The sequence below is a fragment of the Macaca mulatta genome, chromosome 3 (assembly GCF_049350105.2).
Source record: "Macaca mulatta isolate MMU2019108-1 chromosome 3, T2T-MMU8v2.0, whole genome shotgun sequence".
NCBI classification, from domain to species: domain Eukaryota; kingdom Metazoa; phylum Chordata; class Mammalia; order Primates; family Cercopithecidae; genus Macaca; species Macaca mulatta.
The window spans coordinates 188,252,421-188,277,921 of record NC_133408.1 but is presented as its reverse complement, the minus strand read 5'-3'; the positions used below and the strand labels follow the sequence as shown (position 1 = coordinate 188,277,921).

At 42.9% G+C, this 25,501-nt stretch overlaps 1 long non-coding RNA gene across 2 annotated transcripts in view; it reads left to right on the top strand.

Annotated features, from left to right (window-relative positions):
- The window catches only part of LOC144340011 (uncharacterized), a 35,788-nt gene extending 14,557 nt beyond the window's left edge, over nucleotides 1-21,231 (top strand). The window contains exons 1-2 of one of the 2 annotated variants that reach the window (XR_013415689.1): nucleotides 13,865-17,936; nucleotides 20,035-21,231. This is a non-coding gene — a long non-coding RNA (uncharacterized LOC144340011). Of the gene's footprint in view, nucleotides 1-13,864; nucleotides 17,937-20,034 lie in introns of those variants that run through there. The other variant, XR_013415690.1, reaches the window with a different exon arrangement.
- Nucleotides 21,232-25,501: the final 4,270 nt, after the last annotated feature.

Sequence of the window (25,501 nt, the reverse complement as noted above, 5' to 3'; positions counted from 1 at the left end):
AGTTGGGACTACAGGCACCCGCCACCACGTCTGGCTAATTTTTTGTATTTTTAGTAGGGACAGGGTTTCACTGTGTTAGCCAGGATGGTCTCAATCTCCTGACCTTGTGATCTACCTTCCTCAGCCTCCCAAAGTGCTGGGATTACAGGCGTGAGCCACTGCGCATGGCCAAAAATGCACTTTTAAAATGTGAGTTTACATATTCATACGGCCTTTGAAGCAGGAGAAGGCTATGGGTTAAATTGTGTGCCCTGCCCCCTCCCAGTTCATATGTTTAAGCCCTGATCCCCAGTACCTGCAAACATGACCTTATTTGGAACTAGAGTTGTTACAGATGTAATTGATTAAGATGAAGTCATGGGAGTGGGCACTTGTCCGATATAACTGATGTCTTTATAAAAGGGGGAAGAGCCAGGCATGGTGGCTCACACCTGTAGTCCCAGCACTTTGGGAGGATGAAGTGGGCAAATCACTAGAGGCCAGGGGTTCAAGACTAACCTGGCCAACATGGTGAAACCCTGTCTTTACTAAAAATACAAAAATTAGCCAGGTGTGGTTGTGGTGGCTCACACCTGTAGTCCCAGCTATTCAGGAGGCTGAGGCAGGAGAATCACTTGAACCCGGAAGGTGGAGGTTGCAGTGAGCTGAGTTTGTGCCACAGCACACTAGCAGGGGCAACAGAGTAAGAGTCTGTCTTAAAATAAAAAAAAAAAGGTTGGGGGCAGTATCAACACAGTCACGTGTACAGGGAAAACGCCATGTGAGGATGAGGATGGAGACTGAGGTGATGCTTCAGCATTATCCTGGCCCGCGGGATAGTCAGAGCAGGCCCTGGAGGAGGGGGTGGGAATTTGGGGAACAAGAGACACGAGAAATGGAGACAAGACAGTGCTCTGATCAAGTCTCGTTTAATGGCGGTAATGCACTGCCTTATATACACTTGGAAGGGAAGGGGTTGGGCTAAGGCCGAAATGATCTCATTGCCGAGGGCGTGGCCAGGTTAGTTTCGGTTTCTCCAGTCGGACGTCATGTTGCGCTTGCACTATTAAGTAACAATTTTCCCGGGCGCGGGAAAAGTGAGTGAAGAAGCAGCAGGAAGAGCGCCATCTTTAATGGGGTATTAGTACAGGGGAAAAAAGGCAAAGATAGGGAGAAGGTGTGGGGTGGAAATGAATATAGCTCAGGCGTTTAATCCTCAATTATTATTCGCTATGGCCGGGGCGTGCAGCTCCGGACAGGTCCCCCTTTTTATATTTTTATGATAAGAAAACCCCTCGGGAACTGCGCCTGTCTTAGGTTGGGTCAACTCACCCCCACCTTCTAGGCCTGTCATGGGATAAGGCAGCAGCAAGGGCGGCCCTCCTGTCTTAGGCTCCGATGGAGATAGTGTCCTCTTACCCGTCATTGACTGTCCAGTTCAGCACACAGGGGAGGTGGTCTTATTAAGGTAAATAAGACTCACCATTTTCAGTCATCTCAAGGCGATGATAATGGACCTGTATAGGTTTGGCCTGGAAGGCCTCAATTTGTTGTCTGACAAATGCCATAAGCTTATTAAGGATTATAGGCCCTAGAGTGAGGAAGAGTAAAAGAGTGAGTAAAGGACCAAGAAATGGCAGGAGATAGGGGAGAAGTCCGTCGAGTCCAGTCCATAGTGGATTGGTGGCCAGGCCTTTTCTGCGCTTTTCTAGTTCTTCTTGCAAAGTTTTTTTTTTTTTTTTTTTTTTTGAGACGGAGTCTGGCTCTGTCGCCCAGGCTGGAGTTTTTATCTTATCTCTGACGATTCCGGATTTGTTGGCGTAAAAACAGCACTTTTCCTGTAAGGCCAAACATATCCCTCCCTGTTCTGCCGTTAACAAATCTAGACCTCTTCTATTCTGGAGAACTACTTCAGCTAACGAGTCTACTTGGTCTTGTAAATCTTGTATAGTACTGGATAAGGTCTGTACATCTGAGATTAATTGATTGGATAATTTAGTATATTGGGTTAGTGAGACTCCTAGGCCTGTGGCTCCTGTAGTAAAAGCAGTGGTGATTCCTAGTCCAGCCAACAAGGGAATAAATTGTATGGCTCATTTCGGTCTATAAATAAAATGTTCAATAGCGGGGATGGGGATAGGTTCATCTCCAGGGATGATATTAATGTCGGGGAGAAGAGTGGCCAGAACACAAAGCCCTGTCCAATTTGTAGGTAGATACGTATATGCCATGTTGTTTCCACAAACGAAAACCGAGCCATTTATAGCACACAAAGGGTTGGTGGCATGGATTATGGAAGTACAGTTGCTAAACACAACATAGCCTAAATCAATTTCTTTAGTGTTATTATATGATGGTGAAAAGAGGCAAGAGGAATTAGAAAACGTCATCGGTTGAACTAAGGGGGGGGGTAATAGGACAGGAATTATTTACTAAGGATTCATTTGAGTAATTGACATAGGGCAATGAAAGGTTAGGTATGGCTAGAGGAATAGGGGGGCCCATTTTAAGACAAAGCCAACAATCGTGGGCCAGGCTTGTATTGGACATTTGAAGTAAATTGTAAGTAGCATTGAGGATATCAAAGGTTTGGGCATCGAGCCTAAAATTACCTCTAAGCTCAGGCAGGGCTAAAGGGTGATATTGAAGTTCAGGATAAGAAGCTTTATGAATTTCTTCTAATTTTTTCTGGACGGTTTTAATTCTTGTAATATCTAATGGGCCTCCTCCATCAGAAATGTGAATGGGGGCGGTAGTGCTCCAACAAACAGGCTTTCCTTTTTGGCCGTTACAAGGAGATTGTACAAGTTTATTAGTGGATCCTAATACTTGTACGTCATTAATGCCTCCAGTTTGTGTTTTTAGTAACGTGGCCGTATAATATGTTCTATTGCCTGATTTGCATTGTTGATAGGAGGTATAACAGGAACTATGTACAGAAGATTGGAAAGAGCTACAAGAGCATTCTAGGAGCGGCCCGCTAGGTGAGGTATCTCTTGGGGTAGACTTACATTTCCATAACTGGTTTGGCATTAGGTAAGCTGTCTTGCCCGTGCAGGTCACCTGGGTGATTCTATCTGACGGAGGTTCAGATATTTGTCCCCCTCTGCAGTCACAAGGCTGGCCGTATTGTTTTCGTAATAATTCTCTTGCCTTACGAGGGTCACCAAAACCTGCATAGACTGTCACTATGTTGTATAGAGCGATTATTCTCCAAAGGAATTTCATGTTAGGCTTCATTTTCTGAAAAACAAGAAGGAAAGAACTTCTCAGGGAGATTTATCTTCCCTGGACTGACAATGGTTATGATTTATTTGTCTTACCAATCTTTCAGGCAGCCATCTGGCTGCATCATTTTTTTGTGAGAAGATGCATACTGAGCCTCTTCCCCAAATTAAAACTGGATCGGGGCCATGCCATGAACTATCGAGTGGATCTTTCCATTTTACCATTGCAAACTGTTTTTGAGATTCAGGATGCCAGAAACGGTCAGCAGCCGATTTTCCATGACTGTCCAAATTTAAAAAATTAAGGATAAACAGGGCATGATTGAGTATGTTTCTGGGGGTACCCTTCACGGGGTACCAGCTCCCCCCTTTTAATTTTGTGATAATAGTTTTTAATGACAGATGAGCTCTTTCTACTATACCTTGTCCTTGGGGATTATAGGGAATGCCTGTGGTATGTTTAATTTGTAGGGTATTACAAAATTGTAAGAAGGTTTTGGATATATAACCGGGGCCATTATCTGTTTTGATTTGTTTGGGTATTCCTAAAATAGAAAAGCAGTGTAATAAATGAGCTATGACATGTTTGGTGGCCTCTCCTGTTTGGAGAGTTGCACTGATGAATCCACTATAGGTGTCTATGCATACATGGATATATTTTAGTTGACCGAATTCTAAGTGGTGAGTAACGTCCATTTGCCAAATTTCGTTGGGGATGAGTCCTCGGGGGTTAACTCCTAGATGGGGAACAGGTAAATATGTTATGCAGTTGGCGCATTGTTTAACTATTTGTCGAGCTTGTTCTCTGGTAAGTTTAAACATAAGTCTTAAGGTTTGGGCGTTTAAATGATGTAAGGCATGTGCTTTTTGCGCTTGTTGCAAATTGTCTGTAGTGACTGTGGCTATGATTTTTGTTGCCGTGTCAGCTGTTGCGTTACCTTGTGTTAGAGGTCCCGGTAATCCTGAATGTGCTCTAATATGCCCAAGAAAAAAGGGAGTAGTCCTTTTTCGGATAAGTTGTTGACATTGCAAAAATAGGTTAGCTGTGTCTGAAATATGTTTAATTTGAGACACGGTCTCTAAGAGGGGTATTGAATGAGCCAGGTAGGCGCTGTCTGTATAAATGTTAAGTGGCTGACAAGGAAAAGCTGATAGTGCTGCAATTATAGCTTGCAATCCGACCAGCTGAGCTGATGTATAAGTGGTCTGGAATTTAACGACTACATTATTGTAAGTGTAAGCGGCAAGTCCTGTGGAAGATCCATCAGTGAAAATTAGTAATGCGTCATTGAGAGGTTCTTTACTGGTAATATGGGGAAATACAAACGCATGAAGTTTACAAAATTGAATAAGTTTGTTAGGTGGGTAATGGTTGTCAATCGCGCCAGTATAAGAAGCGCAAGCAATTGGCCAGGCTTCCGTATTTTGTAACAGCCAATGGATGCGTGATTGAGTGTAGGGCTGTATAATGGTAGAGGGTTCTATTCCAAAGTATTTTCTACTGTTCTCTCTTCCCAAGATAATTAGATCAGCTATGGCATCATAATAAGGCAACAAAACCTTTTTAGGGGAGGAGGGCAGGTGTACCCACATAATGGGATTGTTCTGCCAAAATAGGCCAGTAGGGGTTATTGTTGTGTTAAAAATAAGGAATATTAATGGCTGAGAATAATCAATACCGGTAACAAATTGTGTTGCAATGGCATGTTCTACCTGTTGGAGTGTTATTAATGCTTCTTTAGTAATGGACCTGGGGGATTTTGGATTAGAGTCTCCTTTTAATATATCGAAAAGAGGTTTTAACTCTCCTGTGGTGAGCTTTAAGTATGGTCGAAGCCAATTTATGTCTCCCAGTAATTTTTGGAAATCATTTAAAGTTTTTAAATGATCATGACGTATAACGGCCTTTTGATTAATGATTTTGGGTCCATTAATCTGGAAACCAAGATAAGTGTATGGATCTTGTAATTGTACCTTTTCTGGGGCTATCTGTAGTCCGGCTGCTGTTAACTCTTGTTTGAGTTGGGCGAAGCACTATAAGACTTGTTCGCCAATTTCTCCTGCTATTAAAATATCATCCATATAATGTATAATATACATTTGTGCCCATGTTTTTCTGACTGGCTCTATAGCGGCAGCTACATATTTTTGACACAAGGTAGGACTATTGGCCATACCCTGAGGTAAGACTTTCCATTGATAGCGCTTCATTGGTTGTTTAAAATTTGTAGATGGAAGACTAAAGGCAAATCTTTTCTGGTCAGCAGGGTGAAGGGGAATTGTAAAAAAGCAATCTTTAAGGTCAATAACGATTTTAAAATATTTTTGAGGAATCGCAACCGGTGAAGGCAATCCTGGTTGTAAGGCACCCATAAGGATCATAGTGATATTTACTGCTCTTAAATCTTGTAAGAGTCTCCATTTACCAGACTTCTTTTTAATAACAAAAATAGGTGTATTCCAAGGGGAATTACTTTCCTCAATATGTCCTGCTGCTAGTTGTTCCTGCACTAACTGTTGGGCAGCACTTAGTTTATCATTGAGTAAAGGCCACTGATCAACCCAAACGGGCTCATCTGACTTCCAAGTAATGGGGTCAGCGCACCTTTGGGGTGCAGGTATGTCAGTGGCCTGAGCTAAAAATTTCCAAACCCCTTTTTATCAAGTTGTCCTGAAACCAGTATAGGCTGTGGGATACCGTTCTCTCCTTTTCCAAGACCTTTACCAGGGGTGTATCCTTGAGTTAACATTTGTGCAGTAACTATATCATTTGGACTACACATTATAATTTTCATTTGAGAGAGCAGATCTCACCCCCAAAGGTTAACATTTAGGTAAGGGATGACAAATGGCTTAATGAGGCCTGAATTGTTTTCTTTATCTGTCCATGTTAGGTATTTAGAACTTTGTTTAGGATTACTGCTTTGTCCAATTCCTCTCAAGTGAGTTAAGGTTTCTGTAGTAGGCCAATGAGAGGGCCAATCTTCCTGTTTAATGATAGTTACATCAGCCCCTGTGTCTATTAGTCCAGTGAATGCCTTCCCGTCTAACCATAAGGTTAGAGAGGGTTTTTGATTTGTAATTGGTTGCACCCAATATATATCTGATGATCCGAAACCTTTTATATTTCTATTAGAGTATTGGATATTATTATCTGTTTTAACCAAAGGTAGCAGGAGTAACTGAGCTATTCTAACTCCTTGAGGGACAGTAATAATACTATCAATAGCTCTGGCCATAATTTTAATTTCTCCTTCATAATCATTATCGATAACTCCAGGGAGGACTTGTAAGCCTCTCATGGTGACACTACTTCTTCCTAAAAGTAGCCCAAAAGTGTTAGGTGGTAAGGGTCCATATATTCCGGTATTTAAGGTTTGCGGTCCCATTTCAGGTGTTAGTATTGTGTGGGAGGTGGAACTGAGGTCCAATCCTGCACTTCCTGGGGTTGCTCTACTAAGTTTTGAAATGGATTGCTGTTGCTGGCTGGAACAAAGCTGACTGCCCCATATGCTTGTTTCAGGGCCTGAGGCTGGCCCCTCATCCCGTTTCCCTGCCTGGGGGGTAAAGGATTTCCTTGACCGTCAGTTTTAGATTTACATTCGTTTGCCCAGTGCCTTCCTCTTTTACACCTTGGGCAAAGGCCTGGGATTTTTGCTTCTGGACTCCTATTTTGGTTTTCACAGCAATCTTTTGCAAAGTGTCCCCTTTTACCACATCTAAAACATCCCCCTTTATCTTTACGTTTGTTAATGAGGAAATCTCTTACTGTTTGGCCGCTAAAAGCGGCGGCCATTGCTAGGCCTTGTTGATATGAGGGCCCAATATCTGAACAAAGGCAAATGTATCCTGTTAAATCTGTTTTCTTTCGATAAGGTCTGATTGCCGCTTGGCAGGTGGGGTTAGCATTTTCATAAGCTAACTGTTTAACATAATCTACACCCGTTTCTGCATTTCCAAAGATTCTACCTGCCGTGGTCATAAGTCTATGCACAAAGTCTGAAAATGGCTCATCGGGTCCTTGTTTAACCGCTGTGAGCGAGGCCCCTGGATCTCCTTTAACGGGAAGTTTTCTCCAGGCTTTTGTAGCAGCAGCCTGGATTTGTGAGAACAGTCCAGGGTCATATTGCATTTGGGCCTGAGTGTCTGCATAATTACCTGAACCTGTTAACATATCAAAATCCCAACCGTTTCCTGCCTGTTGATTTCTTTTAGCTGTATCTCTACAATTTTCAAAGAACTCTGACTTCCAAATTAAGTGGTCTCCCCCAGAAAGAACTGCCCTGACTAAGGTATTCCAGTCTGTAGGAGTGAGCCAATTCTCAGCTACAGATTCCACTATAACAAGAGTATATGGAGCAGTAGCCCCATACTGAGAGGCAGCAGTCTTTAACTCTTTTATAATAGTAAAATCAAATCCAGTATGATGCCTCCAAGCCTGTCCCTGTTCATCTATGGTTTCTGTGACCGGAAAAACGTCTTTGGGGGAGGAGTCTTCTCTATGTCGGCTAGCAACTAAGCCCCCTCTTGGAACATGTTGTCCAGGCCGCTGAAGTGGGCGCAAGGAACCCTCCATAGCGTCTGAGTTAGGTATTTTTTCATTTCCTGTTTTTAGCTTTTGGAGCCTAATTATCAATGATTGATGTAACTCTTCAAGTTTAATCTGTTCTTCTAGTTGAGCAATTTTTTGCTTTAATTCTTCTTTGGGATCTATTGCTGCCATAACAATGGGCGCAGAAGCCTCATTATGTGTCTTATTATATGGGGGTGGGTATGAAGTAAAGGGAGGCAAATCAGGGTTGTGATATTTAGCCGCCTCTTCCTCTAAATCATCCCAATTTATATCCAATTGATTAGGCTTATTAATTTCCTCCTCCTTTTGAAGCATCTATAAAATTGGGTATTTTTTTGGTTTGTTTTCGTGTGGTATTTCTTTATCTATTACAGAAGGAGACTTAATTTCCTCATGATCACTTTCGAGGGAAATGAGATCTTCCTCCGTATCTTGCGGAGGCTTTGTGAGGTTAGAGCGGGAGCTAACCTTTAAAATATGCTCTGTCTGAGCGACCGCAGCCATGACTTGCGGATCGGCCTCCTTCTTATCTATTAAATCTCTAATGAAGTTCCAATAAGAGAAGGCGGTTACAGGAATTTTTTCTGGCCCAAAAGTATTATAATAGTCCTGCAAACAATCCCCTACTCTACGCCATCTTTTAATATCAATAGTTCCTTCCTGTGGGAACCAAGGGCAAGTGTCTTTTACAAAATCAAAAAATTTAAACAAATCATTACCTTTAACCTTTACTCCTCGTATCTTTAAAGCCTCTTTTAATTGTCCTACATATATTTGATGTTGGCTTAATTCTTGTCCCATTTCGGACGCGTCACTTACCTTCGATCCTGACGCGGCAGGTTCCCGCAGTGATCGGAAGAGTTTGACTCCTTTTATCTTCGTTAGCGGTCGACCGTCCTTTGGCGTCCTCTTCCTCATGGAGTCCCTCGTTTCCAGGTCCCTGTTCGGGTGCCACGTATCCCGGCCCGCGGGATAGTCAGAGCAGGCCCTGGAGGAGGGGGTGGGAATTTGGGGAACAAGAGACACGAGAAATGGAGACAAGACAGTGCTCTGATCAAGTCTCGTTTAATGGCAGTAATGCACTGCCTTATATACACTTGGAAGGGAAGGGGTTGGGCTAAGGCGGAAATGATCTCATTGCCGAGGGTGTGGCCAGGTTAGTTTCGGTTTCTCCGGTTGGACGTCATGTTGCGCTTGCGCTATTAAGTAACAATTTTCCCAGGCGTGGGAAAAGTGAGTGAAGAAGAAGCAGGAAGAGCGCCATCTTTAATGGGGTATTAGTACAGGGGAAAAAAGGCAAAGATAGGGAGAAGGTGTGGGGTGGAAATGAATAGAGCTCAGGCGTTTAATCCTCAATTATTATTCGCTATGGCCGGGGCGTGCAGCTCCGGACACAGCATCAATGGTTTACGGCCAGCAAACCACTGGAAGAGGAGAGAGGCGCAGACAGATTCTTCCTCACAGCTCTCAGAAGGAACTAGCGCTGCCAACGCCTTGATCTTGGACATCCCAGATTCCAGAACTGTGAGACAGTAAGTTCGTCTTTGTTCTGGCACACCCAGGAAGCAGACACAGAAGGTGTTCACTGTGTTGTTCTCCCCTCTTCCACGGTGGCCTCTAAACCTCCATGGACGGCCGGGCGTGGTGGCTCACGCCTGTGATCCCAGCACCTTGGGAGGCTGAGGTGGGCGGATCACTTGAGGTCAGGAATTTGAGACCAGCCTGGCCAACATGGCGAAACCCTGTCTCTACTAAAAATACAAAAGTTAGCCATGCGTGGTAGCACGTGCCTGTAATCCCAGCTACTCGGGAGGCTGAGGCAGGGGAATCGCTTGAATCTGGGAAACGGAGGTTGCAGTGATCTGAGATTGTGCCACTGCACTCCAGCCTGGATGACAGCGTGAGACTCCATCTCAAAAAAAATAGATGAAAATAAATAAAACTCCATGGACTGCTGAGCACTGTGCAGACACCACTGCACAAATCTGTTTGATGATTATGTAGGAGTACATACGAATGAGTGCAGGGTTTCCCCAGCCTCAGATGAGACAATAACACTCCACACCCTTTAGTTGCAGTATGTGGTGGACAGGAGTTTGACATCTTGTGAATTGGTGAGTGTAAAGTTTGAGGCCAAGGCTTACGTATTGACTGTGACCTGTGCCAGAGAGGTCTCCATGGGCTCTCTTTCAATCTAACTTCATATCTAGATTTTTTTTCATGTTGCTCTGCTTCTGTTTTATTCACCTATTGCCATCAGTTTTATTTTTATTATTTTTTTCTTTTTTGAGATGGTGTCTTACTCCGTCACCCAGACTGGAGTGCAGTGGTGTGATCTCGGCTCACTGCAAACTCTACCTCCTGGGTTCAAGGGATTCTCCTGCCTTAGCCTCCTAAGTAGCTAGGACTACAGGTGCTCGCCACCACAGCCAGCTAATTTTTGTGTTTTTAGTAGAGATGGAGTTTTATCATGCATTCCAGCCTGAGCAACGTAGCGAGACCCCATCTCTTTAAAAAATAAGTAATAAATAAAAATGTAAAAAGTAAAAAAATTGAACCTCACATAAAGCACTAAGCTTTGTAGCCAGCATCAGGAAGCCTTAAGAAGTGAGATATTGCTGCTACCAAATGTCAGTTGACGCCGATATCAAGCTTTGAATGATGAGTCTGTAAATCTGTAAATCGATGCACAGTCACAAATATGTAATTATTTCTATTTTTATTTAGTGTACATTTCATAGAACTTTATTTTGGAATTATGGAGCTGGAAGCAATATCAGAGGTATTTTACAGAGAGGGATTTGGGGTGCTACGTGACCACACGTGTCACAGGGCTTCTGAAGGTAACGTGCTAGGCAACCCAGGAGCCTGAGCTGCTCACTGGGATGTTCTGCCCCATGAGAGGCTGTTTCTCACAACACTTGATTGACATTAACCAAATATAACACACACACACACACACACACGTGTGTGTATATATATACACGTATATGTGTGTATATATGTACATATATACATATATACATATATGTGTATAAATACATATGTGTGTGCATGTACGTACATGTGTGTATATATACATATGTGTGTATATGTACGTACATGTGTGTATACGTGTGTGTATATATGCGTATATGTGTGTATATGTATATATGTGTGTATATATGGATATATATGTGTGTGTATATATACATATATATATATCCCATACCTTTTCCTGGATTTATCAGAAAAGCATGAAAAGTACTTTTTATGGTATCCAAATTCATTTAGCCTTAAGAAACGAATAGAGATTTAAAGGAAAAATTCCAAAAAGTCTATCTTTTTGATGGACTTCCTTTTTGGCCCAGTTATTTTGCATTTAGGTCATGACTTCGGAGAAAAGTTACCCCAAACTCAGCCTGTGGAGGGATGTGCTCTGTTTTCAGATGTAAACCACGCATGTATTCCTGGGGGTTCTCTAGGGGAACAGAATCCATAGGATGCATACACAGAGACAGAAATGTATTCTCAGAAGTTGGCTCACACAGTTAAGAGAGCCTGCAAGTCCCTGGATCTGCAGGGGAAGTGGCAGCTGGAGACCCAGGAAGAACTGATGTTTCAGTTCTAGTCCAAAGGCAGGAAAAAAGCTGCAGTCCCAATTAGAAGGCAGTCAAGCAGGAGTAATTTCTTTCTTACTTTGCTCTTCTGTTCTATTCAGGCCTTTGACTGATTGGATGGTGCCCACCACATTGGGGAGGGCAATCTGCTTCACTCAGCCCCAGTTCGAATGTTGATCTCATCCTGAAACACCCTTGCTGGTAACCCCAGAATCATGTCTGACAGAATGTTTAGACATCCTGTGGCCCAGGCAACTTGACACATAACGTTAACCATGACCATGCCTGAGGCTGGACTAGCCCAGGTGCAATTAGAAGCACATTTTTAATTCTTTCCGTCTCTCCTTATACCCCAGAGGAGGCTGCCTTCATTCTCCCAACTCCCAGGCTTGCAGCAGCACGCACACCTGTGCAAGGTTCTCGGGCTCTGCAGCGTCCTCATATGTATATATGTCTGCCCATTTGAAAATTATTATAATAGGATTTTCTATTGAAAATAGCAGAACCACCTCTGAAGGAGCTTGGGTTTGAGAGTGTCCAGATCATTCTTAAATGGGACTCTGGGGAAGGGCCAGAGGCAAGAGCTGGGTGCAGGCCACCCAAGGGAATAGTGGGCAACTCTGTAGGACCAGAATCCTGCAGTGCCCATCATGGGAACTGACTTGGTGGACTAAAAGAAAAACTTTATTCAGTAAGAAAATGGTTACGAACTTGTATTTTTCTTCCACAATGGAAAGCCAAAAACAAATTTTTTTTCATTGTACTTAGATTGATCTATCTATTTATCTATCTATCTATCTATCTATCTATCTATCTATCTATCTATCTATCTTCTATCTATCCATCTATCATCTGTATCTATTTAAATATGTTACATAAAAATTTGTCATGTTAACCACTTTTAAGTGTAAAATTCAGTGGCATTAAGTATATTCACAATGTTGTATAACCATCACCATAATCTATTTCCATTTTTTTTAATCACTCCAAACAGAAGCTGTACCCATTAAGCAGCCAGTCCTCATTCCTGCCCTGCTACACCCACCCTGGCCCTTGGTAACCTCTGTTCTACTTTATGTCTCTATGAATATGCCAATCTAGCTATTTCATGTGAGTAGAATCATACAATATTTGTTTTCTGGTGTGTTTCTAGCTTATTTCACTTAGCATAGTCTTTTGAGATTCCTCCAGAATTAAGAACATTTCCAAAATTAACATTCAGAGGTCATAGAAAATCCTATTATAATTTTCAAAGAAGTTATTGTGTGCTGCCCTGATGCTATCGAACATTTACTCTGAGCACTTACTATGTGCCAGGCACTGTGCTGAGAAGGACACATCCACTGTTTGAAAAATCCTTTCCAGAACAACACAATAAAGATGTTACTAGAATTATGCTAATATTACAGGTTGAGGATTGAAGTTGAGGATTAATGAGATTAAGTCAAATGGTTGAGAGTGTTAAGCCAGTCAACTGGCTCTGGGTTCCAATTCCTACCTCTTAAGCTCCACTGCTTCTCGGATTACTTCTCGGATTACTGTTTCCTTTCTGTCTTTCCTCATTGCACCTCTGTTTGAACCCTTAAATTAGCACCTACTATAGGCTCCTGAGTAATAGAGTCACTTAGGGTGTGTCCTGTCTGCCTGTCAGGATGAGCTTCTAGAGAGAAGAGGCTCATCACTCATTTTTAGCTCCAGCGCCATGCACTGTGCTTGCCACATAGCAGGCACTCAATAAATATTTGCAGAATTGAATTGAAGCATCTTAGTATGAGTACCATGGAATCGGGGTTTGGACAAAGACTCTATTTAATCACGGCTGTTGTTCTAAACCACAATGCAACCTGTTGGCTTGTTTCCCGGAAATTGACTTAATCACCCCACCTGCTGTATGGTGTCTTCAGTGCTGCCTCCAGAGGATTTTAGGAAGAAAAATTAGAACCAGAGATCCTTGTTGTTGCCTCAAAGCTGGTTGTGGGGCTGTGATTGCTGTTAATGGGTCCTTCCTCTGGCTTTTTTTCTTCTTTTTTTTCTTTTTTTTTTTGAGATGGTGTCTCACTCTCTCACCCAGACTGGGGTGCAGTGGCGCAATCTTGGCGCATTGTAACCTCCTCATCCCAGGTTCAAGCGATTCTTCTGCCTCAGCCTCCTGAGTAGCTTGGACTACAGGAGCATGCCACCACACCCAGCAAATTTTTTATTTTTAGTAGAGACGGGTTTTCACCATATTGGCCAAGCTGGTCTCAAACTCCTGACCTCAGGTGATCCACCTGCTTTGGCTTCCCAAAGTGCTGGGATGACAGGCATGAGCCACCACGTCAGGCCCCTTCTTCTGGCTTTTAAGAATAGACTTGGGCCGGGTGCGGCGGCTCATGCCTGTAATCCAAGCATTTTGGGAGGCTGAGGCAGGCGGATCGCGAGGTCAGGAGTTCGAGACCTGCTTGGCCAGTATGGTGAAACCCCGTCTCTACTAAAAATACAAAAATTAGCCGGGTGTGGTGGGGCACGCCTGTAGTCCCAGCTACTCGGAAGGCTGAGGCAAGAGAATCGCTTGAACCCAGGAGGTGGAGGTTGCAGTGGGCCAAGATTGCACCATTGCACTACAGCCTGGTGACAGAGCGAGACTCCATCTAAAAAAAAAAAGAATAGACTTGAGTAGGAGTCCAAGCAAATATAATTAAAAGCACATTTTTCATGTTTATGTCTTTTCTGTAACCCAGAGGAGAATTGCACAAAGGCCTCCCTGCTTCTGACAAGCATGGATGATAGATTCAACTCAGCTGTGAATGTGTTTTCATGAGAATATGACGGAATTGCATCACACAGCAATGCACACACCCACACAAAGAGCCATGAGTGACAGACAACACTATGGGGGAGGGATTATGAGAGGGAGGGACTGAGAGTCTGTGAAAGGTGACAGCATTTACCTCTGTGTCCTCAGCGCTTAAGCTATGGATAAAGTTATGCAGGAAGAACAAAGACGAGGGAATAGGATGGAGGGCAGGAGTAAACTGTGAAATACGTTTTATTTAAGACGAAGACATGGAAGTTATTAAAAAATGGCCCAACAGATTCACTGGGATGCCTGGTTTTATGAATAAATATATCTCAGGACTTTCTCGACAGTTACTGTCCACAGGATGCCAGTTCTTCTCTTTTTCGATCCAGGTTAGTGTAAAGAGGATGGAGGCATTTAATATGATGTATTGAGTATTGAAACCCAGGGACCAATATGCATGCTGGAGTTACTTCTGCAGCTATTTTCCAGATGATGATGATGATGATGATGATGATGATGATGATGATGGTGATTATTATTATTATTATTTGAGACAGAGTCTTGCTCTGTCGCCCGGGCCGGAGTGGTGGTATAGGTACTGCGATATGGATGTGTGTTTGAGGAGCAGAGTTGAGCAGATGGAGGCTTGGGAGATTGGGTGGGTGGAAGGTAAACAGACTTTTTAGCAATACCACACATGTTGAGAATTTAAATATTTGGTCAAGCAAGAAAGTCAATAGTTGTAAATTGTTCCCTTGCACAGGGACCTGTTGTGGGTTATTGCTGTCCACAGGATAAGTGGTCTGGCTATGATTCAAGTCTTGCCACCTTGAGACCCCTCTACCTATCTCTGCTGTTTCTTGCTCAGCCTGACCCACCCTCTGCTCCCACCCAGCTGCTTTATCCTCAGGTTCTGAAATATACCCGCCTCTCACTACATGCAAGTTTCCCTGATGGAAATGCCCTTCTATTCGCACCCCAGCCTCGCCTGCTGGGTCTGCCCCAGTGAGTCCAGCTCACACTGATACAGCCCTTGTCTAATTGGGAATTCTCAAATACTGCTGGTGGGGGTGTGAATTGGTGCAAATTGGAAAAAAAATGATCAAGAATTTCCTAAATGACAGGGAGTTCTCAAAGGACTAATAAAAACATCTGAAAAAGCTGTCCACTCCCATTAGTAATCAATGAAGTGCAAATTAAAGCAAATTAAACTAATATTCAGATAGCATTTTCCACCTCTTAATTTGGCAGAAATGGAAAAATGCTAATGCACAGAATTGTCAAGGGTGTGAGGAATGTAAACTGGGAAAATATTTGGGAAGACCCTTTGGCAATGTGAAGCAAATATGCTACCATTTGATAGAGGATCCCACTTCTAGGTATTTATTATAAAGTCAAAATGATGGATAAACAAATACATCTACTTATAATTATGTTATTCTCAGCAATATTTCCATAGGGAAAATTCAGTTACTATCTAAAACTCCAATAATAGAGATAACGTAATGTAGTAAGGCAGGTAAAGTAATAATAGTAAAGTACGTTTGGGGATAGTCATATATTGGATATATGCCATTGAAATGATGGAAAATGTTTAGTAATACAAAATACAATTATGCTCTATTGTTAAGAAACACTGGTCACAAAACTTTATGATTATGATTTGGGAATATCTCCAAGATTACCTTCAGGTTCAATAGTTTGCTAGGACTCATGGAACTCAGCAAGGCAGTTATACTTATGGCTACAGTTTATTTATTTTATTTTATTTTTTTGAGACAGAGTCTTTATCTGTCACCCAGGCTAGAGTGCAGTGGCACGATCTCGGCTGGTTGCAATCTCTGCCTCCTGGGTTCAAGTGATTCTCCTGCCTCAGCCTCCCCAGTAGCTGGGATTATAGGCGTGCACCACCATACCTGGCTAAATTTTGTATTTTTAGTAGAGATGGAGTTTCACCATGTTGGCCAGGCTGGTCTTAAACTCCTGACCTCAGGTGATCTGCCTGCCCTGGCCTCCCAAAGTGTTGGGATTACAGGTGTGAGTCACTGTGCCCGGTCACACGGCTATACAAAAAATAAATTTCACTATACAGTGAAATGATATCGATTAAAATTAGTATTGCAAAAAGGCTCATAAAGCATGGTCCAGGTGAGGCCAGGCACAGAGCACTCAATCATCCACTCCCAGTGGTGTCATGAGCAAAACTTACTTTGGGATTATAGGCGTGCACCACCATACCTGGATAAATATCTAAATCTAAATTTTGTATTTTTAGTAGAGATGGAATTTCACCATGTTGGCCAGGCTGGTCTCGAACTCCTGACCTCAGGTGATCTGCCCACCTCGGCCTCCCAAAGTGCTAGGATTACAGGTGTGCACCACCACGCCTGGCCTACATTACTTTTTTAAGGAGTCTTTTTCTTTCTTTCTTTTGTGTGTGCTACAGGGAATGGTCCCATGGGATCTCATGGAAGGAAGCCATCTCAGCCTGCCTCTTCTCAGAAACCAGAGCCTGAGACAAGGGTTGTGTGCTGGTGTTAATTTGGGGAAGTGATTGAAGGAACAGGAGTTGGGGCAGGGGAGAGCAGGAAGAAGGAAACAGGGTAGAGAAAGCCAGTGAATGCAAGATTGCACTGTGGAGCTGGTTGGTCACGGCCTCACCATCCACAGGAACCCTTTGAAGAGCTGTGCAGACTGTATCTTGGAATGATTCTCTTGAGGAGAAGAAGACAGTCGTATTTTCTTACGGACTCTCCCTCATTGATTAAAGCTGCTCCAGAGGTGTTAACTCCCTTGTGCTCTAGGTTTGCACACCTGCTGTTGAATGTTTCTGGGTGGTGGCCCACTCATTAGCTGCAGAAAAGCCCTGGGGCAGCAAGTAAGGGAAACAGGGATATCTAGCGTAGGTTCTATCAGAGTCCACTTGCACAATGGCTGAGTAAAAGGTGGGCTAAGGGCTGGGCGTGGTGGCTCACGTCTGTAATCCCAGCACTTTGGGAAGCCGAGGCAGGTGGATCACGAGGTCAGGAGATGGAGGCTATCCTGGCTGACATGGTGAAACCCCATCACTACTAAAAATTAAAAAAAAAATAATAATAAAAAATTAGCCAGGCATGGTGGCAGGTGCCTGTAGTCCCAGCTACTTGGGAGCCTGAGGCAGGAGAATCGCTTGAACCTGGGAGGAGGAGGTTGCAGTGAGCTGAGATTGTGCTACTGCATTCCAGCCTGGCGACAGAGCAAGACTCCGTCTCAAAAAAAAAAAAAAAAAAAAAAAAGGTGGTTTGAGAACATAGGAGGCAGGACACAGAAGGGGTTAAATACAGGAAGCCCTTTGTGGGTTTACTTTGTATTCATGCTGAGAGCAGATGCAGGATCTTTTTCCAGTTTCAGGCTGAGGAAGGCATTTTTGTGTGTTCTTCTGAGTTAGAAGATGATCTTTGGCCTGAATCGTACAAGCTAAAATCAACTGGAGTTTTCAGGGGCTAAAAGATTTTAAATGGAGATATTCTGCGAGTAACAGTTATAGACTCCTTTCTGGAGCAGAATTTAATGAAGGTTTAATGAAGCAACACAAAGAGAAAGAGAAATCACCTCAACTGCCTGCCCTCCTCAGCCCCGGCTGCATCTCCTACCTGTGGCACGACGGCTTCTCTGAAGCTAAGCCTATGAATGGAGGATTGTTTGGAAATGAGAAGAAAGTATAAGCTGTCTATTTAGTGATGTAACTTAGCTTTGCGTGGACCTGCTGGGAAGGGAATCTCAAGACGGCCCCAAGGGTAAGACCTAGGTGGGGCGTGAGGGTCTGTTTGTTTCCACACAGGGCTGAAGGACCTTCTGCTTTCTGCTCCTCCTGCAAGGCTATTCTTCTGCCTCGAAGATCCTGGATTTAGAGACAAGTTGCCAAAGGACTACTTTCTTTTTCTTTTCTTTTTTTTTTTTGAGATAGAGTCTCGCTCTGTCGCCCAGGCTGGAGTGCAATGGTGCGATCTTGGCTCACTGCAAGCTCCACCTCCCAGGTTCAAGGATTCTCCTGCCTCAGTCTCCTAAGTAGCTGGGATTACAGGCACCCACCACCACGCCTGGCTATTTTTTGTATTTTTAGTAGAGACGGAGTTTCACCATGTTGGTCAGGCTAGTCTTGAACTCCCGACTTCAGGTGATCCACCCGCCTTGGCTTCCCAAAGTGCTGTGATTATAGGCACGAGCCACTGCGCCCGGCCCAAAGGACTACTTCCTAAGACCAGAGTGGAAGAGAAGGGAATCTGTGGACTCTCACTGTCTTAGAGTCCCTGATCAAAATCCTCATCTTCCTGTCCCTGAAAGGAGATCACAGTCAGTTTTGGCAGTAAATTGACTTTACAAATGTGATTGGTTTTGAGGTGAGAACTTGAAGCTGTATTTTAATAAATTGATAATTCAACTGATTGCAGAAACGACCACAGGCAGCTTCTTAGGCTATGCAAACTATAGCAAATAACATGAGTTGAATATGGGAATCACAGATAACAGAACTTTCTTCTGCCTTGGCTTCAATATAGCTTGTGTGAATAATTCTGGGAAACATTGGATTAAATGTGAAAAGGCAAGCGGTCTTGTTTTATGCAAGACCTTTCATGTGCTTCTTAGAACCTTTAATATGCTAATTTGCATTCAGATCATTAAGACTATAAGTGGGGCCGGGCAGCGGTGGCTCACGCCTATAATCCCAACATTTTGGGAGGCAGAGGAGGGTTGATCGCTTGAGGTCAGGAGTTCGAGACCAGCTGGCCTACATGGTGAAACCTAGTCTCTACTAAAAAATACAAAAATTAGCTGGGTGTGGTGACATGCACCTGTAATCCCAGCTACTTGGGAGGTTGAGGCAGGAGAACCACTTGAACCCGGGAGGAGGAGGTTGCAGTGAGCCGATACCATGCCACTGCACTTCAGCCTGGGCAACAGAGTGAGACTCTGTCTCAAAAAAAAAAAAAAAAAAGACTATAAGGGAGAGAGGAAAAGCTTCCCCCCTTCAACCTCTGAAGGTTTGCTGAAAATGAACTAACCAAAGGCAGATTATTAGGAGAAAAGGGCATATAAATGTATTTAAACGTGCACAGCACAAGGAAATTGCAGATGAATGATAATCCAGTAACCCAATGGGGTTCAGATACTTACATTCCTTACTTCGTATAGGAAGAGGAAATGGGGACTGCAGGGGTGAATAACTTTTAGGGGGAAAGAATGGACCCAGTGCTCAGACAATGGTAAGTAAATAATTCTCTTTGGGAGTTGAATGGGACCAGAGGACAAACAATGGTTTAGGACAAAGTTTGGGCTGTAGGAGTGTTACTTAATTTTCAGTCTTCCTCTGTGATAGGAGTTTTGATTGTCTCTGGTTAATGAAATTTCAGGGAAGGGATCAAAAGCAATTGTGTTCCTCTTTGGGGTTCAGTTTCTAGGTGGAGCAGGGAACTTCAGAAAACAGCTTCATTCTGTACTTTGGGAGAGACAGAGGATCAGAGAGAGGGTTGGGGGGAGTGGGGGAGATCAGAGAAAGACCTTGGTTCTGAGGCTAATTTCTGAGGCCTTTCGATTTTCAAAGTACTCAGAATGCCAAAGTGCCATATTGTGGGGTATCATGTTCTGTACCCCAACAAGATCATGTTACAATATTTAGTCTTTCTCAAGCTAAGCTGCCCTAGAACCAGTTGATTCCTTTGAGAACATCTTGGGGGTGTGGGTACAAAGTCCATGCTCTCAGAAATGCAGCCAGAGAGAACCTGTGTCCTTCCCATGAAGGTGAAGGGGTCTGGGCCTTTGCAGCCTTTTCGTTGTTGTAATCCTCAGAATGTTTTATTAGAATCTGACAGTTGCTTTATGTTTTATTCCTCACAGGTTTGGAGGCTGGGAAGTCCAGGATCAAGCCAGTGACACATACAGTGTCTGGGGAGAGCCTGCTTCTTGGTTCATTGGCTCCATCTTCTCACTGTGTCCTTACATGGTGGAAGAGACAAGATAATTCTCTGGAGTACCACTTACAGAATCACCTTATAGTAGGGCACTAACCCCATTTAGGAGGGCTGTGATCTCATGATCTAGTCATCTTCTGATATGGTTTGGATCTGTGTCCTTGCCCAAATCTCATGTGGAATTGTAATCCCCAATGTTGGAGGTGGGGCCTGTTGGAAGGTGACTGGATCATGGGGGCAGAATTCCCATGACGGTTTTATACTATCCCTGTTGGTGCTGTTCTCCTGATAGTGAGTGAGTTCTCATGAAATACGGTTGTTTAAAAGTGTGTAGCATCCCCTCTGCCTCTTGTTCCTGCTGCCAACACGTAAGACGTGCCTGCTTCCCCTTTGCCTGCCACTGTGATTGTAAGTTTCCTGAGGCCTCCCTAGAATCACGAGTTGCTATGTTTCCTGTAGAACCCGCAGATTTGTGAGCGAATTAAACCTCTTTTCTTTATAAATTACCCAGTCTCAGGTATTTGTTTATAGCAATGCAAGAACGGACTAATACACTTCCCAAAGGCCCCCCCCCAATGCCACCTCCTTGGGGGTCGGGTTTTCAGTGTATGAATTTTGGAGGGACACAAACATTTAGAACATAACCAGTTCTCATAACATAAACAAAGTCCTTTTTGTGTCACTTTTTTGCATCGTTGTGCTTTTTGTTGGTGATTTTACTGTTTAAAATGGCTCCCCAGCAGAGTGCTGCGTGCTGTTCAGTGTTCCTAGGCACAAAAAGGCTGTGTGACATAACTTCCAGGGAAAATACGAGTGTTAGATAAGCTTTGTTTAGGCATGAGTCACAGGGCTGTTAACCATGAGTTCAATGTTGATAAATCAACAATGTATGTTAAATAAGAAATAAGGTGTCTTTATACAGAAACACACACAAAAAAGGGTTATATCGTGATTAGTTGATAAAAATGTGACCGGGTCTTGCAGGAACGTATAACTCTGTGTTTCCCCTAGGAGAATTATTTGGTAATTCAGTGTTTGTGGTGACTTTATAGAACATAACTACCATGAATTGTGAGAATCAACTGTATTTGTTTTTTGAAAATTAAACACAAATGCTTTCTGATACTGTTTGATCTAAAATATTTACTTATTTGTGCCTTGTTTCTGAATCTTTCCAACTGGCATAGCAATACCGGTCCAATAAGCTTACAGGAAAATGTATGTGAAAGTTCTGTCTAAAAGTTTAAAGGCTAGATAAATCCAGGGCTTATAATACTTATTTTAATCACATGGGCCAAATAAATGATTGAACGTGACCATTATTTTACTTTCCGCTTTGATTTGTTAGCCCACGTGGTTGAGAACTGTTTGATATGAAGAATTTTATGGGGTCAGTTCAAAAGATGAATAAAGGAAATGACATTTCCAATATGCGTTAAAAACCAAAGTCCATGTGTACACAGATGACTAATTTAGAGAGCTCTGTTATGACTCAGGTTAGTGTAGTGGGGTGGAATGACATTGACTTTTAAAATAAATTTTGTCTTGGTTTGTAGAAATAATAATGAAACCGTTTTTGTAAAATTATAACTGAGAAAAGTATTACAGTGAAAGAGATCTGACCTAACCAACTCCATCTTGCTTTTAACCTCCAAGCTATCCTTGCTCATTCCTGGGCATAGGTCAAACTAACTTTGGAAAGAACTTATAGTTTAACTTTGAAACAAAGACACTAACAGCCCTTTCCCAGAACAAATCCCCTTCCTGCCTAGGTACTAGACTGCTTTTGTAGGACTAACAAATTAGCCACATGATTAGAAATTATGGTTTAGGAGTCATGGAGCTGGAGGCTACAAGATTTTGACCCTCCCCAAATTGCTCTTGGGGATAACATCACTAGTGTAAAACCTAAGATCAGTGTTTGAGATATTTTGCAGACCCTGCAGATCCTTGATGGATCAGCTGCCGCCACCCAGATTAATAAACTGGCTCATCTGGTCTTGTGGTCCCCACCCAGGAACTGACTCAGTGCGAGAGGACAATGTTGACTCCCTATTATGTCACCTCCAAGCCAATCAGTCAGCGCTCCTGAATCACTGGCCCCTACCTATTAAATTGTCCTTAAAAACTTGGATCCCTTAGTTTTCAGGGAAACTGAATTGAGTGATAGTAAAACGCCAGTCTCCTGTACAGCTGGTTCTGCGTGAATTAAACTCTTTCTCTATTGCAATCTCGGCTTGATAAATTGTCTGTGTCTAGGCAGCGAGCAAGAAGAACCTGTGGGATGGTTACAATAATTGCTTTTTATAGAACATTAATGGGATAATACCTGTATCAGGGAGATTGGTTAAGTCAAGATTCGTATCTTTTTAGTGCTCAAAATCCTTAAATGTTTATTGGCATACACAGGATGGAAAGAAAGAAAATGCATATGCAGTAAGGAGAGTACAGGTCTCTTTTAATGTGTTTCTGATACTTATTAAACCTTAATAGAGAGCAGAGCCCAGGGAGCCCTTTTCAATAGATCAAACCCTGCTTTGGCCACAGAGAAGGTAGTAGTTAATTTGCATATGGGACTCAGGGTTGAAGGTCTCCAGAGAGACCTTACCACTCTGCTTAAGATATCTGGAGTGAAAGCCAGATAAATCTCTCCTACTGAATAAGAGAGGTGTCAACCAGGTCCTATGGGAGCAAAGGGCTGTGAGGTTCCTTGAAAATTACCTGGGGGAAAGGAGAGCTTGATTGGGGAAAGGGGAGCTTGACTGGGGGTCCCATCTTCAACACAAGGACCTACATGTTTATAGATATAGACCAAAACTAAAATTCTAAGGCCCTTCAATCATCTGAATGGACTTCCTCCTCACCCAGGACTCTTTTAAGATTTAAACTGAGAGATTGTTTCAGGCCATAACAGGAAGTGGGGGTTGGACATGTCTCATTATACCTCTCCAGCATTAACATCAACACAGACTTTAACTCTGATAATGTTTTACAACCTATTCTGTCTGAAGCCTACTACCTGAAGGCTTCCTCTGCAAATAAGAACTTGGGTCTCCAGAACCCTTTATCTTTTTTTTTTTTTTTTTAAGAGGTTGTCTTGCTCTGTGGCCCAGGCTAGAGTGCAGCGGCGCCATCTCGGCTCACTGCAAGCTCCGCCTCCCGGGTTCACACCATTCTCCTGCCTCAGCCTCCCGAGTAGCTGGGACTACAGGCGCCCACCATCACGCCCGGCTAATTTTGTGTATTTTTAGTAGAGATGGGGTTTCACCGTCTTAGCCAGGATGGTCTCAATCTTCTGACCTCGTGATCTGTCCGCCTCGGCCTCCCAAAGTGCTGGGATTATAGGCGTAAGCCACAGCACCTGGCCACAACCCTTTATCTTAACCCAGACATTCTCTTCTGTTGATCCCAGGTCTTTAGACAAACTCAACCAATTGTCAACTAGAAAATGTTTAAATTTACCTGTAAGCTGGAAGCATCCCCACCCACCACCTTTGAGTTGTCCTGCCTTTCTGGACCAAACCAATATATTTCTTAAATGTATGTGATTGATTTCTCATGCCTCCTTAAAATGTATAAAATCAAGCCATACCCTGACCACCTTGGGTACATGTTCTCAGGACCTCCTGAGGGCTGTGTCATGGGCCAAGGCCATTCATATTTGACTCAGAATAAATCTCTTAAAATATTTTACGGAGTTCGACTATTTTTGTTGACATAGGGTACATACGGTAGAGCTGGTTTTTGCAGATCAAAGTGTGAAACTGGAAGTTGCTTGAGACCCAGTTATGCAGGAGTAGCTACTATCACTTTGGGAAGCCAAGTGTGAGGGTCATTGTGATCAGGAGAGTGAACTGGATCAGCAACACAAGGAGGATTGGAGCCTGGAGCAGAATTGCTCTGGTTAAGTTTTTGGGGGCTGATTTTTTTTTTTTTTTTAAATAAAAAAATCTGGCCAGGTGCAGTGGCTCACACCTGTAATCCCAGCACTTTGGGAGGCTGAGGTGGGCAGATCATGAGGTCAGGAGATTGAGACCAGCCTGGCCAACGTGGCAAAACCCTGTCTCTACTAAAAACACAAAAATTAGCCAGGCTTGGTGGCACAAACCTGTAATCCCAGCTACTCGGGAGGCTGAGGCAGGAGAATCGCTTGAACCTGGGAAGTGGGGGTTGTAGTGAGCCAAGATAGCCACTGCACTCCAGCCTGGGTGACAGACTGAGAGTCCATCTCAAAAAAAAAAAAAAAAAAAAAAGAAAAAGAAAAAATCTAAACAGGCAAAAGTAGAGAAAAAATACAATAAAATCCTAAATATTTTATTTATTTATTTAAAATATTCACTCAGATTTAATAACTATCAACATTTAGCCATATTTTCTTCGTTTATCCTTTTTTGTCAATTATTTTATAACAAATTCAAGACATCATATTTCACTCCTACATTTCTAGTTTGTGTGCCAAAAATAAGGACATTTTCTTATGTTCCTTCATTGTCATTATCAGATATAACACAACCAATAATAATTCTTTGTAGTAATCTACTGCTCAGTCCATAGTTAAATCTTCCTAATTATCTAAAAAGTGACTGTAAACAGTTGGTTTCTAAATTGAGAGCACTGCATTAGGCCATTCTGTTTCTTACGTCTTTTAAAATCTAAAGCAACTTCCCTCTCCTCCTGGCAATCACACACACTCCATCCCATGGTTAGTTTATAAAACAAAAGACCAAAAAGTTTATTCCTGGAGACAAACCTTCTCTTTATACTCTTAAAACGCAATTTTCATAAATATAAAATAATAGCTCCCATACAGATATAACACTGAACATGTATTAAAGATTCTTTTTTATACGTTAGTTGGAGATGAAGCTAGGCAGATGTTATAACACAGTTGATATAGTTTGGTTGTGCCCCCACCCAAATCTCATCTTGAGTCGTAGCTCTTATAATTCTCACGTGTTACAGGAGGGACCCAGTGGGGGATAACCCAATCATGGGGTGATTTCCCCCATACTGTTCCTGTGATAGTGAATAAGTCTCACGAGATCTGATTTTTTTTTTTTCTTCAGATATAAAAGGGTTTTTCTTTTGGCTCAGACACAGTAAGTGAGAAGGCACAGCCCTCTTGTCCAACCTCTCCAAAGTCGCTCAGTTATATCGGAGGGAGTCACTGGCTGCCTGCAAAGGGTCCATCCCTTAAATGACAATAGTTCCAGGTACCAGCTTCCAGGTAAGACCAGCTGAAGTGGTTTCCAACTTGGGAGTCAGGCTGCGCTCACAGGTTTCCTCAACTGGGTCGCAGCTGGGAGCTGGCTCAAGTAGAAAAGTTCCTTTAATGAGGTTTGTAAAAAGCCCTTCCGGGCCGGGCGCACTATAATCCCAGAACTTTGGGAGGC